The sequence below is a fragment of the Akebia trifoliata genome, chromosome 11 (assembly GCF_017979445.1).
Source record: "Akebia trifoliata isolate Shusen 1 chromosome 11, ASM1797944v1, whole genome shotgun sequence".
Taxonomy (NCBI): Eukaryota; Viridiplantae; Streptophyta; class Magnoliopsida; order Ranunculales; family Lardizabalaceae; genus Akebia; species Akebia trifoliata.
Genome location: NC_141385.1, coordinates 2206369 through 2218795, shown reverse-complemented (window position 1 = coordinate 2218795; position 12427 = coordinate 2206369).

The window sequence follows — 12427 nt, the reverse complement described above, 5'->3', positions numbered from 1 at the left end:
ATCATTATCAGATGTCCGCTCATGAGTGGAGAGATCACTCCATACATTGCCGAAGTCTTCATCGTTGGCATACTCTGCTTTTAGGCTATCAAACCCTGTAACATTAGCTGAAAACATATGTAATAAGTGTGGTCTCCTTCTTAAGGCGTCAGCCACCTTATTTTCAGTTCCTGACTTATGTCTAATAACAAATTCGAATTGCTGCAGATAGTCCATCCAACGAGCATGTCGTGCATTCAGCTTACTTTGGGAATTTAAATGCTTCAAAGAATCATGGTCTGTGTAAAGAATAAATTCTCTGTGGATCAAGTATGGTCGCCAATGCTTGAGAGTTTGAATTAAAGCATAGAATTCCATATCATATACCGAGTATCGCCGGCGAGTGTCGTTAAGTTTCTCACTATAAAAAGCAATGGGGTGACCTTCCTGACTCAACACACCACCGATTCCCACATGCGAAGCATCACAAGCTACTTCAAAAACTTTAGAGAAGTCTGGCAACTTAAGCACTGGTGCTTGCCCCATCTTTTCTTTAATCTCGGTGAATGCCTTGGCAGCTGCGGCACTCCATAAAAATTTTTTTTCTTTCAAGCACTCGGTGATTGGGGCCATTATAGTGCTGAAACTGCGAATAAATCGCCGATAGAAGGTGGCCAACCCGTGGAAGCTTCTGACTTCAGAAAAATTCTGGGGTGTTGGCCAACTTTGGACAGCTTGCACCTTTGCGGGGTCGGCCTCGACACCCTGATTAGAAATTATAAAACCCAAGAATTTTGCACTATTCTTCATAAACGAGCATTTATCCCGATTAATATAGAGTTGTTCAGCTCTCAAAACGTTCAATACCTGCTCGACATGGCTTAAATGATCCTGCAAGCTTCGGCTAAAAATTAGGATATCATCAAAATAAACAACGACAAATTTTCCCAAAAATGGTTTGAGGACTTGTGTCATAACACGCATGAAAGTGCTTGGTGCATTGGTTAATCCGAAGGGCATGACTAGCCATTCGAACAAACCATCTTTCGTTTTGAAGGCCGTCTTCCACTCGTCACCTAGCCGGATACGGATTTGGTGGTAACCACTTCGAAGGTCGATCTTAGTGAAAATAGAGGAGCCACATAGCAAATCCAACATATCATCAAGACGGGGAATGGGAAATCGGTACTTCACGGTTATCTTGTTAATTGCTCGACTATCGACGCACATCCTCCAACTACCATCCTTCTTCGGTGTGAGTAAAACCGGAACAGCACAGGGGCTAAGACTTTCTCGAATAAAACCTTTGTCTAACAATTGTTGAATTTGTCGGCTAAGCTCTTCATTCTCTGTTGGACTCATGCGGTAGTGTGGTAAATTAGGCAAGGTTGAGCCGGGGATCAAATCGATAGCATGCTGCACCTCCCTCATTGGAGGTAGTTGATTCGGCACCTCATTTGGCATGATATCCTGAAATTCCTCCAGCATTGCCGTGAATTCTACTGGAATATTACCGTCCTCCTGCTTCACTTCACGCCTTATTACCATTAGCACCAGATCATCCTCATGCATAGCTCGAGAGAATTGTTGCATTGTCAAAACTGGGGTAGCCTCCTTTTTTGTATCAAATTCCGAAATCTGTAAAGGATCCAAAACAAATTTCTTACCTTTGAAATTAAAAGAGTAAGTGTTAGCATATCCATCATAGAGAACCCTCCGATCATAGAGCCACGGACGTCCCAACAACATGTGACAGACAGTCATAGGGATTACATCGCACCAAGCTTCGTCCATGTATTTTTTTCCCAATGAAAATTTAACCAAACACCGTTGCTTCACTAGGACTGAATTGGCTTCATTAACCCAGCTGATCCGATAAGGAGTAGGATGCTTCTCAGTTTTCAGCTCTAAACGTTTGACAGCAGCTTCGGAGATCACATTCATGCCGCTGCCATTATCAATTATGACATTTAAAGCCCGACCATTATACTCCATACGTGTGTGAAAAATATTGGTGCGCAACCACTCGGGATTAGCCTGAAGCTCTGAAATCGCCTCGACCCGTTTTCCACCAAATTGGTGGATATGGGTCTGATTGGTAAATTGGGGACTTTTAAGGAATAAGGAGTCGCCACCTAGTTTAGGTCTAGGAACCGCAAATAACTCCAAAACGGATCGGGTCGGTCCACGGATCAGATAAATGGGTAAGAGGTCAGATTACGGGTTTCGGAAGGTGTTAGGCACCGAACCCGCCCGATCGAGATGATCGGTCTCTACTACGATCCAAACTATCCTACGGTCAACGGGTAGAAACTAAAGTCAAGATTATGGTCCAATCATCATCACCATCATCATCAAATCATATCAAATGTGCTAAACGAATCTCAAGGCAAATATTGTCACAAATCTCATGCGATTTCTCGAATTACGCACACCAATAAAAATATTTGAAAAAATCTTAATATCCTTATGCTCCAAAGTCCACATGGCAACATTTCCATCACAAATCCAAATATGTGAAGATTTTTTAAATCGACTAAAATAGGAATTTGCAAAAAACTTTCTAAAGTGGAAAACCAAGAATATGAAACTTCTAATTTGGGAATTCGCGAAACTTCTAAATTAGAAATTAGAGATTTCCCAAATTAAGAGATCAAAATTAGAAATTTGAAAAAGGGGTTTTCCAAATTAGAAAATTATCAAAATTAGATTTTCCAAATTAGCAATTTACAAATATCAATTTTCCAAAAATGGAAAATCATGATTTTAGGAAAATCACCAAATCAATGAAAAACCCATAAATCTTCAAAAAATTAGCAAGTTATGAATTTCCAAGAATCTATTTTTGCCACATGAATTTTTCGTATTTGCATAGCCATGGTCCACAAGATCAATGAGTCAACTCGAATCCTTTTGTATAAACAAAATTCGGCTTTAAACACCCAATGTACACAAAAAATCAGTAAATTGGCTCGATGCCCATTTCATCAAAAATCTGATTTTGAAAATCCCATGTACACAAAAAATCAGTAAATTGGCTCGATGCCCATTTCATCAAAAATCTGATTTTGAAAATCCCATGTACCCCAAAAATCAGTAAATTGGCTCACGTGTCAATTTTATCAAAAAATCGATTTTAGTTTCCTATGCACATATACAAATCAGCAAGTGAGTTCAATGTCTATTTTATTGAAAAATTTGATTCTAAACTCTCAACGTGCGTCGAAATCAATGAGCTGGCCACATTACGAGTTAGTGAACCAACTATTCACATATGTATAAAAATCATGATCACGTGGTAAATCATTGAATCAGCCATCCACACATGAATGCAACCTTTTTTATCCGAAAAATGTAGGACACGCGGCAAACGTTAGAAACATGTTAATGAAGGTCGAACGATCATTCACGACATAAAATTTTGAGAAAAGAAAGATAAATAACAATAAGGAGAAACAAAAAAATAAAAAATAAAAGTAAAAATTTCACTTACCTATGAATGAACAGTGGCTGCGATGGTTCCTTCAAACATACTCGATTACCTCTGCGAAACGAATGAAGGCATTGGGCTGCATGTTATGACGTGTCAAAGAGAGGATGAGGGGGGTAATGGCTGCTGTTAGGAAGTTAGAGAGAAAGGAGTGATGGTCGCTACTGTCAAAGGGAGTTGAAAGAGAATGGTTGAGGCCGTTGTAGGGGCTGCTAACTAAAGGTAAATGGAGTGCATGAAGGGGACAGCAAAGGGCTGCTGTTTAGGGCTGTTAATGGTAAAGAAGGGTTGTAGTTTGAGGTTGCCAATAGTCTAGGAAAGGGAGGTCATGAATGGGATAGCAAGGGGGTGTTGTTTGGGGTCGTTAATGGTGAAGAAGGGCTGTGGTTTGGGGCTGTTAATGGTGCAGGAACAGGAGGACGTGAATGGGACAGTAATGGGGTGCTGCTTGGGACTGTTAATGGTGAAGAAGGACTATGGTTTGGGGCTGCCAATCGTCCAAGAGAGGGAGGACATGAAAGAGACAACAAGGGGGCTGTAATGGTTGAAGAAGATGAACCAGGTACACTCCTTCTTCCTTTCCTTTTTCTTTGTCTCCTCTTTCCTTCTTTTTTCTTCTTTTTGATTGCTGTCCAAGAGGACGTGAGTGAGAGAAATGGCGATGTGCAGTGGACGTTTGGGAGAGGATTAATGGAGGCTGCCAATGGACTGGTCTTAAGGGCTGAGAGTGCTGTTAATGGAGGTTGTTAATGGGCTGGTTCTAGTGGCTAAGAAGGGGCTGCTGTAAGAGAGGTGTTGTAGTGGAGAGATGAGAACAAGAAGGGTGGTTAATGGTGGTGGTATTGAAGAGAGAATGAAGGAGACCAGAGAGAGAGGTCATGGAGGAAGAGACATTGAAGAAGAAGAGCAGCCCACAGCCCACAGCCCACGTGAGAGAGAGAGATCTCTTTCTTTTTCCAACGTTTTCTCCTTAAATAGAAGAATGTTTCTATTTTGAAAATATTCTTATTTTCCTTTCTTTTTCACACGTTTCTTAACTTCCTTTTTTTTCTTTTCTTTCTTTTTGATGTTTGCCTTCAATTTCTTTTCTTTATTTTATTTTATTTACTTCTTCTTTGACCGAACCAATAGAGAGAATATCTCTCTTTTAAAGTTTAGAAAGAATGGGACCATGATCCCACGCTTCGCAATACGTGGCACATTGGTGGATCAAATTTCGATTTTCAATTTTGGTTGATGGTTTGGGTTAATTTTTAATTTTGATTTGATTTTGATGGGTTAATTAACTTCTGGATTGAATGTTGATTTAAATTTTAATTGTTTAATTTTAAATATTTAATCTTAATTGTTTAATTTTTAATTTGAGTTTTACTTTTTTAATTGTTCAAATTTGAATTGTTGATTTGGATTTTAATTTCAAGTTGATTAGTTGATTTGAATGTCGATTAGTCAATTTTATCTTTGGTTGGTTGATCGCTTTTAATTTATATGTTGATTGGCCAATTAGAGTTTGATTTAAGTATTATCGATTACTTGGATTTTTATTTAAACGTTAATGGGTTGATTAAATTTCGGTTTAAAGTTTTCAAATTAATTGTTTAAATTGTGAATTAGATTTTAATTGTTTAATTTTGAATTAAATTTTAATTGTTTAATTTTAAATTAAAATTTAAGTTTTAATTGTTTAATTTTAATTTTTATTATATTTTCCTAAGGATCGAGATCTTTAAGTTGGCTTTGGAGGTCGAGGGGCATTTTGGCCATTTTTTCGATTTTTGTCCATTTGGGTGAATTTTATCGTAAAGTTTCTTTCAATCGCAACGTGATTATTTCTAAGTTTCGAGGTCATGTTTTCCTAGCGTAGCGAGGTCTCTAAGTTGTCCAAATGTGTAGCGAGCCTAAGCGTACGTGCTTGCTAAGTTGAGTGTATGGTGTAGCGATCCTAAGCGTGCGTAATTCTATGTCGCGTGGCAAAGAGAAAGAAAGGCATAAAATTAGAAGAAAAAGGGAATTAGAAGGATGCTTCTCTCAAGCTTTCGAGTTCTTTATGCTCATCATTAGGAATCCACAGCAACCGGGTGACGGATCGTCAAATCAGGCGAATGCAAAAATGGGGTGTCTACAAGCTCTCTCTTAGTTCCTGTCAACACTCGCTGGATAACGCAGCTAGGTAAATTTGATGCACCCAAGTGCTCTTCTTCACTGTGACTACTTTCACCAGTCTCATCCCCATCCATGTCTTCAGCAGCATCCACTACTAATAATTCTTTTTCACATATAACGGCTAGTTTCTTATCTCTTGTAGGACACACCACAGCATAGTGTCCAAAGCCTTTACATTTATAACATTGTGGCCCTTCACTGGAAGCTTTTGCTTTTCCTTTATAGTCTCCACTCACCGCACCTCTAAATTGATCTTTCAGTAATGGTGGCCTTTGGACTGAAGGAGTGGTGACACGTTCCGGTCTTGAATCCATCGACGTCATTTTCCTCCCAACCGAAGGTCCCATTTGTCTCTCAATACGGAGTGCTAATTGATACGCCTCCTCCACATTGATTAAACGTGCAGTCCACATTTCTTTGCGTAGTTCACTACTTAATCCGGTGCGGTATCGAGCCAAAGTCTGTTGCTCGGTCTCCACGATTTTGCTACGGACAGTCAACTCATGAAAATGATCCGTAAATTGATCAACACTCAATGACCCTTGCTTGAGTTGCAACATTTCTTCGAACATCATTTGCTCATAATCAATGGGCAAATATTTTTCCTTCAGTCGCTCCTTCATCTCTTCCCAGTTAGAAATTGATGGTCGTCGAGTACGACGTAATTGTTCTTCCACACTCCCCCACCATGCTCGTGCATGCCCCTTCAATTTCATTCGAACATAACGAACCTTTCTATCTTCTGATACAGCAAACCAATCGAAATAATCCTCGAGAGCCGTTAACCAGTCCTCAAAAGCATTGGGTTCTAACTTCCCATAAAAATCAGGCACATCGACTTTCATTCTCTTGGTGAGTTCATCAAGAGGTTGACACCTTACACCATGTCTAGCACGACCTCGGTGAAAGTTTCGCCTCTGATGTCGGATTTGAGGTCCATGATCCTCAAAGTCCTGGTTTTCTTCATTTTCCCAACCTTCATCATTATCTCCATCACTTTCGTCCAACCCCCCACTCCCACGAACTGCTCCGCGCCCTCTCCGATGGAAGGGCCCATACTCCTCTCGAACGTAACGTTCATCCATGACATCTAGTCGATGAGTGAGTTGTTCCAACACTGTGGCGATTTGATCGATTTGGTGCTGTAACTGGGGCTGGTCTGTGTTTTGGTTAGATGGGTTTTGGTCGTTTGGATTTGGGTTGTTTGCCATGGCGTATGAAGTACCACTGCGGGTCACAGGCATGAGATGCGAAACTATGTAACGAAAGAACCTTGCTCTGATACCAAAATTGGTGCAAAGCCTCTTGGTTCAACCTCACTTCAAGACAAGAACAGAACATACACAGAATCTCTCTGTAATATTGGAATCACTCCAAAGAAAGTTCAAACTCATTGAATGGCCAAAAGAAAAAAACTGACTTCATTATCTTCCACTTTCTTTAAATATCAATCCCCTATTCTCATCTCCAACTCTAACTAGGAAAGTAATAAACTAGGACGAAGTAAACTAGGAAAGCAATAAATTCGGAAAGACATAAATAGAAAAAAAAAAAAAAAAAACCGAATTGCAATAAATAAGTAACTTCCTAAAAGTCCTCTGCATTTATGGAATTATGGAATATCCTTCTCCTGATTTGCATCATGGGGGGTGAGGTGCAATGAGGAAAAAGAAGTTGCAATGACGTTGGGGTTGGAAATGAGTGCAGAGAGCATGGGGCTAGGTAGAGAAAAACATGAAAAAGGGCTAGTTGGGTGGGCTATAACAGAGATGGTTGCAGCAAGGTTGGGGTGTTCGGGAATAGGGTGTGTTGCAGGTGCTGTAGCAGTGGGCTATGTGGCAGTTCGACCAAAGAAGATGAAGACAAAGGGGCTATTGAAGGGTAGAACGTAAATGAGGGCTAGGGAGAGTAGTTTGCAGGCAGAGAGGTAGATCAAAGAACATTAGAGAAGAAGATGAAGGAAAGGTGATGTGTAGGGACCTGTGTCTGTAAATCTTGAGAGAAGAAGACGTTAAGAGGGCTTTGTGTTTAGAAGAAACGTGGAGAGAATGGAGAGGAGAAGGGAGAGTAGAGAGGGCTGTCTTTAGTCGAAGAGGAGAGCGTTCAAGAAAGAGAGACGAAGGAGACCAGAGACGGACCAAACATAGCCCTTTTTAGTTCCCAAAAAGAACCTCTTATAGAAACGAAGTTTCTAAAAAAAAATGTTTATTTCCTCAATTCACACGTTTCTTTTTCTTTTGGGAGAATGTAGGTGGGGATCCCACGCTACTCACATTACAATAGTTACTCGTCACCTGGTTGTGATTGGTTGACTTAACTTTGCTTCCATTGGTTGAGTATTAATTCGATTTTGGATTGGGTTCATTGGATGTTAAATTTGTTGATTAGATTTTGGATTTAATTTTGATGGTTGGTTAATTGGAATTTTGGTCGATTGATTTTAGAATTTTTATTTAATTTGAAAAAAATTTTGATTGGATTTAATTTCTTGATTGTGTTTTGATTTTAAATGTTTAATTGTTGCTTGATTTTAATTTTAATTTTAATTGTTTAATTGTTTAATTTTAATTACTGTTTGATTTTAATTTTAATTTTTTAATTTTTTAATTTTTAATTTGAGTTTTATTTTTAGTTTTAATTGTTTGAATTTGAATTGTTTAATTTTTAATTTAAGTTTTACTTTTAGTTAGATTGGGTTTTTAACTGGATTTCGATTTTTATTACATTTTCCTAAGGATCGAGATCTCTAAGTTGAATTTGGAGGTTGAGGGGCATTTCGGTCATTTTGTTGAGTTTTACAGATTTTTACGAATTTTAACGTGAAATTTCTTTTAGTTTTAATCGTGATTATTTCTAAGTTTCAAAGTCGTGTTTTCCTAGTGTAACGAAGTTTCTAGGTTATCGAACTGTGTAGCGAATCTAAGTGTACGTGTTTGCTAAATCAGGTGTAAGGTGTAGCGATCCTAAACGTGCATAAATTTCTATGTCGAGTCGTAACGAGTAGGGGAGATGAAAAGATTAGAAATGGGAGGAAACAGGGATAGTACTCACAAGCCTTTGAATTCTTTACGCTCATCATTAGGAATTCACGGTAACCAGGTGACGAATTGCCGAATTAGGCATATGCAAAATGGGGTGTCTACAGGTTAGGACGTGCGACCATAAAGACTAGTCCTATCCCAAAAGGGTGAGGTGAAACCCTGCAATAGAGAAAAGAAATTCATGTTTAAAAGATCAACATAAGCTACTTGAACATGTTTGATATTCTTTTCAATTTACATGTAGTGGAAGCTTCCATAGACATTTTCAAAATGGTGAACCACATTAATCCTTCTCATAATGTAAATATGGCCTCTAATTAACATAATTTTAAAATAGACACTCATTGCAATTGAATTCTATCAAACGATGATGGCAATGTTGTTGAGTGCGGGATTCGCCTGTTTCTTGGTGTTTCATATTACCATACCCCTATTTATCCCATAACCCTCTTATTTTTATTATGCACCCTTTTTCTAATGGGACCTACTAGTTGCACACTATAGACACGAGATTTCATCATTACGATGACCACATCTACAATGGTTTGGAGTCGCCACCATTCATTTTTGTAAGTGGGTGTGAATGGTCACCCGATGTGCATTTTTTAGAAAATGTGACATTTTGGCGTTTAGTGACTCTCGATGGATAGGAACTAATTGAACCTTGAGATCCGGGGTAAGCGACTCGGTTGTAGAAAAGGGAAGGTGTTAGGCACCCTTTTCTCCCCACTAAATAGTGGTAACCTCAACTCAACTCGGTCATTTTAATCAAAAATACAATAAATAAAATGATGTGCCACGTGTTGATAATGTGTACCCTAAGTAGGGATTTATTTTTGGCTTGATTATAAGATCATCCCATTGAAGGGGATGATCATTATAAACCTTTGCCTTGAAAAGAGGGGAGGGGATAATAGAAGAGGGAGGAGGAGAGGGTAGAGAGAGAGAGAGAGAGAGGGGGGGGTTGCCTTGAACCTACCTTGTATCTTCTTTCTTCTTTGCTTCTTTTTCTTCGAGTCTTCTTGAGTCCTTAGTATAATATGAGAGTATGAGAATGGGAGGAGGTGATTAGAGAGAGTAAGGATTTCTTTTTTTTTTCTTTTTTTTTAGTGAGACTTGTGGAGGATTTGTGTGAGAGAGTTGGTAAACTTGGTGAGAATTGGTGATGGTTGTTAGTAGAGAGAGTGTTGGGGAGAAATTTTGTAATGAGAAGTTGGGGGCCATTTTTGGGAAGAGGATGAGGGTATTTATAGATGTTGAGGAGTTATTTTAGGGATATAATGGGGTGAAGTGAAGAAAAAGGGTAGAATGGTTATGAGTTTAAGAGAGAAGTGGGTGTAATTTAGAGGAGATTGGAGGGTATTTAGGGAAGGGGATTTAAATGGGTGAGTTTTGACCCAAATGGTTTGGATCCTACCCAACCCATTTGGGTGGAGTGTTTGGTGAGGTGAGTTTAAGATGGTGGTTGTGATTAAATGGTATTTGATTTAAGAGAATGGAGGATTTAAAAAGGTGGTTGATGATATTTTGGGAGGGTGAAGGAGATGATGCCATGTGTTAAAGTGGGTGGAAATGAAGGGTTGGGATAAGTTGATGGGAGAGGTTGAGTGTTTGACTTGAGAGGATGGTGTAGGTTTAGGTTGTAGATGTAGGTTTTGTAGGGAATGATGAGGGTAGATTAGGGGAGGTATAGGTTAGGGGTGTGGGTAGATGTGTTTGATTTGAGAGAAAAGGTGATGGGTTGATGTGTGGGTAGATGGAATTTAAAGCAAATTAATGGGGTAGGTAGTTGGGTGAGGGAGGTGAGATGGGATGATGACATGTGTCATCTTTTGATGATAAAAGAGTGATTGGTTGATGTGGGTTGTGGTTTATGGGTTAGGGTTGTGGGTTGGATAATGAATTGGATATGATTAATGATTTGTGGGCTTTGTAGTGTTGGGCTTGGGTTTTAGAAATGGTTTTGAGTTTTAGGATTTGGTTGAGGGTTATTTTGGAATGGGTTTTGAGGGTATAGGTTGGTTTTAGATTTTAGGTGATGTGGGATTGATTTTATGCTAAGGGTAAGATGAGAAATCGATTTAGGAAAGTGTTGAGGGCTCATGGGCCTTAGGTGGGCCTATGGTTTTTTGCGGATTCGGAGGCGGAGCGGTGGTAGTAGAGGAGGGGTAGGCATCCCAAGTCTCACATTTTTAATTTTTTAATTTTTTTAGATTTTTGCAATCATTAGTTTGATCAAAAATGCCACGTGTTGGCGAATCGGGCTTTTTAGGCCCGTTGGTGAAATTTATCGAAAATTTGGCGTTTTTTATTTTGGAAGCGGAGCGGTGAATATTGGGAAGACGTAAGGTAGGCCGAGTCCTTTTGGTAGGTCTCCTAAACCATTGAGAGGTCTTAGGGGCCTCGGGTTGGTAAAAATGTCACTTTTTAATGACTTGGGCCTTTAAGGCCCGTTGGCCCATTTATTTAGAAAATCGATATTTTTGGGCCTTTTCGAGAAGTGGCCCGTTCAAATTGAGGTGTCTACACACACCACCCATTATCAATTGCACTTCATCACTTAAAAGTTACTCTTTGCACTCCATTTTGATGATTACACTCTAAAAGTAATAGAAAAAATATTGCACTTCTTTTCTTCTTCTTCGCCGACCATGTCCACGTTAATTATTTTTGGTTTTATCATTTTTGTATAGTCTAACCTATTTGCAAACATCACAAATCCCTTGTAATCACCATGTATCTTGATTGATAAACCAAGGAAAGAGTGGTTTTGACGATTTTAAGCCATTGTGAGGCTTAAGAAACTCGTTAGAATTCATGTTGACACTTTGGGTTGATTAGTGATCATAGAATTTCAAGAGATTCTTCAAAACATAGACTTTAATCAATTTATAAACAAAGCCTAAATAGAGATTGGTGTCTTTTTTAGAACAAAATTAATCTCAAGTAAAATAGAACACAAACATAGAAGAATCCATGGGATGATGAATAAACACCCCTAAGTCATAAGATTACCATAATGAAGTGCAATTGGTAGGTTAAAAGAAGGAATTTTTTTTAATGATAGAGTGCAACCAACAACTAGTGTTGTGCAACTAGTTGGTCCCTTTTCGAATAGGTCGATCATCTGGGACAAATGGTTAGTTAACATGGTATAAGAGTGGAAGACCCGTTTAAGTCATGAGTTTGATTCTATCTACCCTTTGTTGAGGGGGAGCGTTGTTGAGTGTGGGATTCACCTGCTCATAGAGTTGCATATTATTATATCCCTAATATTTATCCCGATGACCCTCTTGATCACCTCATCTCTAGGCTTCCATCTATGGGTCCACTAACTGCACAACGTCCTTCACACGTTTACGATTTTGAAGTCAATGGAAAGGTTGAAGATCTTAAAAGTCAAATGGCTTGGGAAATTTCAAGGTTTTTGGGTATAGGTTGAAGAAAGGCTATTTAATTCATTTCCAATTAGTCTAGGAGAGAAGGCCCAAGTCATCTTCGAAAAAATTGGGGGATAGGGACAAAAATTAGAGGCATAAACCTGCTCCGCCCCTGGTTTCCAGGGTTGTTATAACCTGACTCCCTTCGACACTGCGCCTCAACACTGCACTAACGTGTAGTGTGCACAAAATTCGTAGATTTTTCTCGAGATACAAAGTTACAAATCTATGATTCTGTGCGCGATTCCACGTCAGCGTCAGCGTAGAATCAAATGAAGTCAGTTCACCATTTTCCATTGTTTCCAACTTAACGA